The following is a 6078-nucleotide window of genomic DNA, read 5'->3' as shown; positions in this document are numbered from 1 at the left end:
TGAGAAGATGTTCCTAGAATCCTACTAATCCAAGGATGAGGGGAGATAGACTCATGGGACAGACCTGGAATCAACCAGCAGCTTAGAGCCCAGCCCAGCCCAGCCTGGATCAGTCACCCCTTGGCTGACCTGCAACTGTGTGGAAGAAAAAAAAAAAGTTTATTTATGCCACTGAGTTTTGAGGTTATTTGTCATAGAGAATTTTATGGTGATAGCTTACTATTCAGGGGTATCCTTTCAAAACTCATTATGCTTGCTCTCTTGTCATTTAGCTTTCACCTAAAAATAGAGCACCACAAAATTTGTAGATAATTGAGGACTCAGTTAATAGCTTCTGCTTATCAAAGCTTTGTGATGGCATGTCACCATTTCCAACAAAAAATGCACAAGCCTTGTAAGAAGAGAAAAATTTTGCATGCATGTTCTAACTCTCTGACAAAAAAAATGTTAGAAGGGAGAGATTAATTGTTACTCAGGGTTTTGGTTTGTCATTTTTATTTTCCATCATACAGTAGCTGTGAAAGACAAATGAGACAAAGAGGAGCAGAAAAGTTCGAGTATGAGGAAAAGGAAGAAATCTAGGGAAAAAAGGAGAGAGAGGAGATGGGGAAGAGGGTGGATGCTAGTGGGAGGGAGAATAAGAAAAGGATAAAGGAAGCCACGGCAGAAAGGGAAAGAGGACGAGAGTTCTCATGGAAAATCCAGGGAGTTGGAATGGTGAGAACGATTGCGGGTAGAGGCTTCTCTCCACTCCATGGACACACACAAGCACACACATGTACACCACCCATACACGTATCTGTTAGGCAAACAAAATGCATATGTAACATAAAGACTAAATTTCTAAACTGTATTTCACAATTTATGTAGCTGATTTCATGTACTTCTATATGAGGATTCTTCAAACAGTTTGTAGAAAATGGGATGAAAAGATAAAAATTGAAAAGATACGCTTTATTTCTCAACATAAGCTCCGTTGAGCTCAAGACACTTTTGTAAGCAATGATACCAGCCATTTAGTCCATCCCCGAAGAACTGAGAGTCTTCGGGACTTAACCATGTCAGTGCAATCTTTTTTTACATTAAAAACTGAAGGAAAATAGGTGGCCTTTAAAGGTTTTCAGGACTAGAAAACAGAAAGAAGTTGGAAGGAGGTAAATCGGAAATGCAAGGTGGATGCCTAAGGATTTCCCATTGAAACTCTTGCAAAGTTGCCCTTTTTGACAAGAGGGGAGAGGAGGAGCATTGTAATCGTGGAGAAGGACTCTCTGGTGAAGCTTTCACAGGTATTTTTCTGCTAAAGCTTTGGCTAACTACTTCCTCAAAAAACTTTTTTTTTTTTTTTTTTTTTTTTTTTTTAAGACAGAGTCTTGCTCTGTCGCCAGGCTGGAATGCAGTGGCACAATCTCGGCTCACTGCAACCTCCACCTCCCGGGTTTCAAGTGATTCCCCTGCCTCAGTCTCCCGAGTAGCTGGGACTAGAGGCGCGTGCCACCACACCAGGCTAATTTTTTGTATTTTAGTAGAGACGCGGTTTTATCATGTTGGCCAGATGATCATGATCTTGATCTCCTGACCTCGTGATCTGCCCGCCTTGGCATCCCAAAGTGCTGGAATCAAAACGCTCTTATAATAGACAGATGTTACTTCTCTTTGGCCTTCCAGAAAGTCAATAAGCAAACTGCCTTGAGCATTCCCAAAATCTGTTGGCAAGATCTTTGCTGTTTGATGCTTTTTCTTTAACGGGACCCCTTCCACCTCTTGGAATCCACTGCTTTGATTGTGCTTTGTCTTCAGCACCATACTGCTGAAACTGTGTTTCATCTCCCGTTACAGTTCTTCAAAGAAATGCTTCAGGACCTTGAAGCCACTCACTTAAACTTTACATTAAAAGCTCTGCTCTTGTCTGCAGCTGATCTGATCTGGGTATGTGGTTTTGGCGCCAATCAAGTGGAAAGTTTCCTCAACTTTAATTTTTCAGACAGACTTGTGTAAGCTGAACCAGCTGAGATGTCCATGGTGTTGGCTATTGTTTGTGTTGTCAACACTGTCGGTCCTCTTCAATTAGAGCATAAACACGATGAATTTTTTCCTTGTGAATTGATGTGAATGGTCTGGTGCTGTGGGCTTCATCTTCAATATCATCTTGTCCCTTCTTACAGCAAGTTATCCACTTGTGAACTGCTGTTTCTTTGGGGAATTGTTCCCACAAACTTTTCACACAGCATCAATTATTTCACTATTCTTTCACCCAAGTTCCAGCATAAGTGAAATGTTTCTTTTTGCTTTATTTTAGCAGGAATCATGTTGCTCTGATAGGGGTTTTTTTCAAATTGGTGTCTTATACTTCTTAGTGCCTCAAACTAGATCCTCTTTAGACATGTTATGACAAGTTACTAGAAGCTTATTTTGGCACACACACAAAAAAAGAATAAAATCCGTGCATAATTTAAAATTTTTTTCCATGAACTTTTTGAAGACCTCTTGTATTTCATGTTGCAGTACACTTCAAACAGTTATAATTGCCCACCTTGGGATGTTATGTTGGGACTTGGCAGGTTATAACATGGGGAGTATGGGCTCCTACTCACTGCTTCCCCACTGCCAACACTGGTGATACTGAAAAGTGGCTATTGAGATGAAAGGTGATGAGAATAGGAATGGTAGGATGGGAGAACAGGGAAAGAGGAAAGCAGGAGAAAGAGGGGCCAGGACAGGCACAAGAAGTTAGGGAATGATGCTGTCCCACCAGCTGCCTTGCACTCCTAGTTGCCAATCCAGGCTCAGTGCACCCCCAATCCAGTGCCCCAGACCCATGGTTGGGCTGGACTTCCTTCTGCTGGCTGAGTCTGAGAGCGCTCCATGGGTTTGCAGAGAGCTGGCTAGATGGCATGACCACCTTTTTCTCTACCATGTCTGAACTGTGTTTGCAAGATCTTGGTTTGCCTGTCCTACCTCTGTCCTTTTCCTCACTCCTATTTTTCTGTCAAGAAGTCTCCAGCTCTCAAATCCTAGGCAAGACTGTACCCACAGACATCCTGTAAGGGCATGGGAAGGTCAGGGTAACAGATTGCCTCAAAGCCCTCTCCATGGGTTTTCCCTTGGAGATAGCCCATTCAGGGCACCAGAATAATGTTCATCAAAGTTGTGTAGCCCAGAGACATCCCTTTCATTCTCTTAATTTTCAATATGCTTTTCTGAGTGAAGGAGCAAAGACGAGACAAACAGGTCAAGGCTGGGAGTCATGCACAAACAAACCTGAGCACACCCCGCGGAGATCACCTACCATATAAATCTGATATGAACAAAAAAAGGGTGAGAGCCTCATTTGTAATGTATCTTCTGCCTCCAGGCAAACTAAGTTCAGTACCTTCCAGATACTATATACCCGTGTACCCAACTCCAAAAGTTCCTAGAAGAAAGAGAGCCCATGCTATTCCTCAATGGTATAAGTCTTTAAATTCTTCATTTTGTCTGACAAATTCAATTAAATGTTTTTGAGATCAGTCCTATCTTTCAGCCATCACTGGGGTAGGTGGCTGGTTTTGTTGGAATCCTCCTTCTTCCTCTCCCTTCAATTTCTCCACTATTGGTGATCACTGTTGAATATTGGTGTTATCGCTGTGTATCCCTTTGATGTTGGGAAAGTTGCTTTACCTCTCTGATTCCATTTCCTCATCCTTAAAATGAGGCAGAAAATAGTACCTACTTCCCGGGATGGTTGCAATAATTAAATAACTAACAAACTAAGGGCCTAGAACAATCTTTAGCATAGCATGTGTTCAAGAAATATTAGCTATTATTATTAACTCATTAGGCTAGTAAAACACATAACATAATAATAACAACAGTAAAACTACCAATGACTGAGGACTTATGCACCAACCAGTATTGTAAGTATTTTGCCCAACATTAAAGAAGCAAAATAGGAGAGTGGTTAAGAGTGGTTAAAGTTCTGGAGCCAAAACTGATCAGAAAATTAGATCAGATAAAGTCAGATAAACAATCAATCATGTTAAACTTCTCAGGAATATGTGATTTAAAAACCAGATGGAAATGACAAAATGACTTATTGTGGGTGGAATTTAGACATCAACTGCAGTGCAAGGTAAGTGGTATGGTGCAGGGAATGACATCTATGCCTGGACCTTTCCAATACCCTTCAAATAACACCTCGTATAGCTGGCCATGGAACAATTCTTTTTTCTACCCAAATGTAAAATGAGCTTGCTGGGGCTATATTTTCAGGTGTTTGGGGTCCAATGCAGAAGAGTAATAGAATGAGGCTCCCCTCTAAACCAGGGCACACATGTCGCTGTTAGTCTCCTAGCCTGGAAGGGACATCTGCTTCTATAACATCAGCCCCTGAGACAAGAAGTGACACCAGTGAAAACCAGAATAATAATCAGGTGGAGAAAAGTAATAACTTGAGCCTTGCCAGGGCTGGAATCAATTTATGCCTGCAGCGTTTCAGTTTTGAGTCACTAAACCTTGGTCAGAGTCTTGGGAGAACAAGACAGTACAATTCTGAGAAGCAATCAAAAAGTGACTGCCTAGTTATTGGGAGGTTCCATGGTGCATTTCTAAACCAGCGCTAATCTAATAAATGTAGGTGCAATGAACTGTGAAATTGAAAACATGACCGTCCATATTCTCTAAGCCAAGGGAATAAAATGGTCATTTTCCCCTTTATTTCATATGAAAAAGGAATCAGAGATAATCTCTGATTTTGGACTTTTATACAAAACAGGGAAGTCTGCATGTCTAATGGCATTTATTAACAGTGAGAAAAGAATTAGAGAACTGTAATTTTTGGCTGACCAGAACCCCAGCTTCAAGCAAAAGGTAAGCTGAGTGCTGGACTTTTGAGTTAGAAGGTCTGGGGTAGGAACTCAGCTCTGCCATTTAAGACTGTGTGAAGTGAGGGCTTTCATTTCTATTCTACATTCTCAACGTGAGGTTTAAATGAGATAATGTTTGTGAAAATGCTTTATAAATTGGAAAGCATCATTTTAAGTGGATGAATGAGTGTGTGTGGGAAATAGGATGCGCAAATATTTTCATTGCTGTTTGGGAAATCATTGAACAAAACATTTTCTGCAATTCACCCAGTTATTTTTGTTTTACTTCTGATTTAATCTATTACAGCATAGAAAACAAACAGAATTTTTGAAAGCTGAAGATATTGTTCAGACTGTGGGTTTCTATTTGAAAAAACCCATGTGTGCTGAGAATATCAACCGAGTTTTCGGGACTGAGCTACTTGCTATAGAAAATACAGCCATGATGAAGATGCAGTGACTGCTTTCAATGTGTTCATAATCTAATGGAAGTTGGGCAGGACAAAATAAATGAATTTCATACAAAATGGAGTTACAAATGTCAAAAAAAGTCTAAAAATGTCAAATAATTGTAAATAGTTAAAAGAAGACCTCTAGATAAGAGCTCGGATAAGACTTCATGGAGCAAAAGGCATTCGGGATGTGCTTTAAAGAAAGGGGCATGCCTTGTTCAGGTTCAATCAACAAAGCAAGCTAAATGCTTCTAACATGAAGGATTTAATTCCAGGAATTAGTTACCAAAACAATGACTGGGCGAAGTAAGCAAAGCCTGAAGGGCTCTGGGTTGCCTAACCCAGAGATAAGTATCTGAAGGAAGATATTCCCATCCCTACAAATGAGGAAACAAAGATCAGGTGGTTCCATCCACAGCCAGGAGCTCATTCTATGGCACTTTCAGGAATGCCACTCAGCTATCTGGGACTGCCAAAGAGGGGCTGCCACCGGGGACACTTCTGGAACCATAGAGCACTGTCTTGGAACCACAGTCCTGGAGCACCCCTGATAGGCAGCATGAGATGACAGCACTAGTTTGCCAGGCAGGGCATGGTGTGGCTAGTGCTGGGACCAGGAAGAAGGCTCCATGCTCTGTCTGCCAAAGACCAGAGCATAGAGTCTACTAGTAACTGCTAGCAGAAATGAGAAACAAGAGAAAGAAAGGGAAATTAAGGGGAAAGAAATAAAGGAGGAAGAGAAAGAAAGAAAGAAAGAAAGAAAGAAAGAAAGAAAGAAAGAAAGA

Source organism: Piliocolobus tephrosceles, chromosome 4, assembly GCF_002776525.5.
Source record: "Piliocolobus tephrosceles isolate RC106 chromosome 4, ASM277652v3, whole genome shotgun sequence".
Classification (NCBI taxonomy): Eukaryota; Metazoa; Chordata; class Mammalia; order Primates; family Cercopithecidae; genus Piliocolobus; species Piliocolobus tephrosceles.
The sequence above is the reverse complement of the archived record's forward strand: the minus strand, read 5'-3'. Positions refer to the sequence as shown.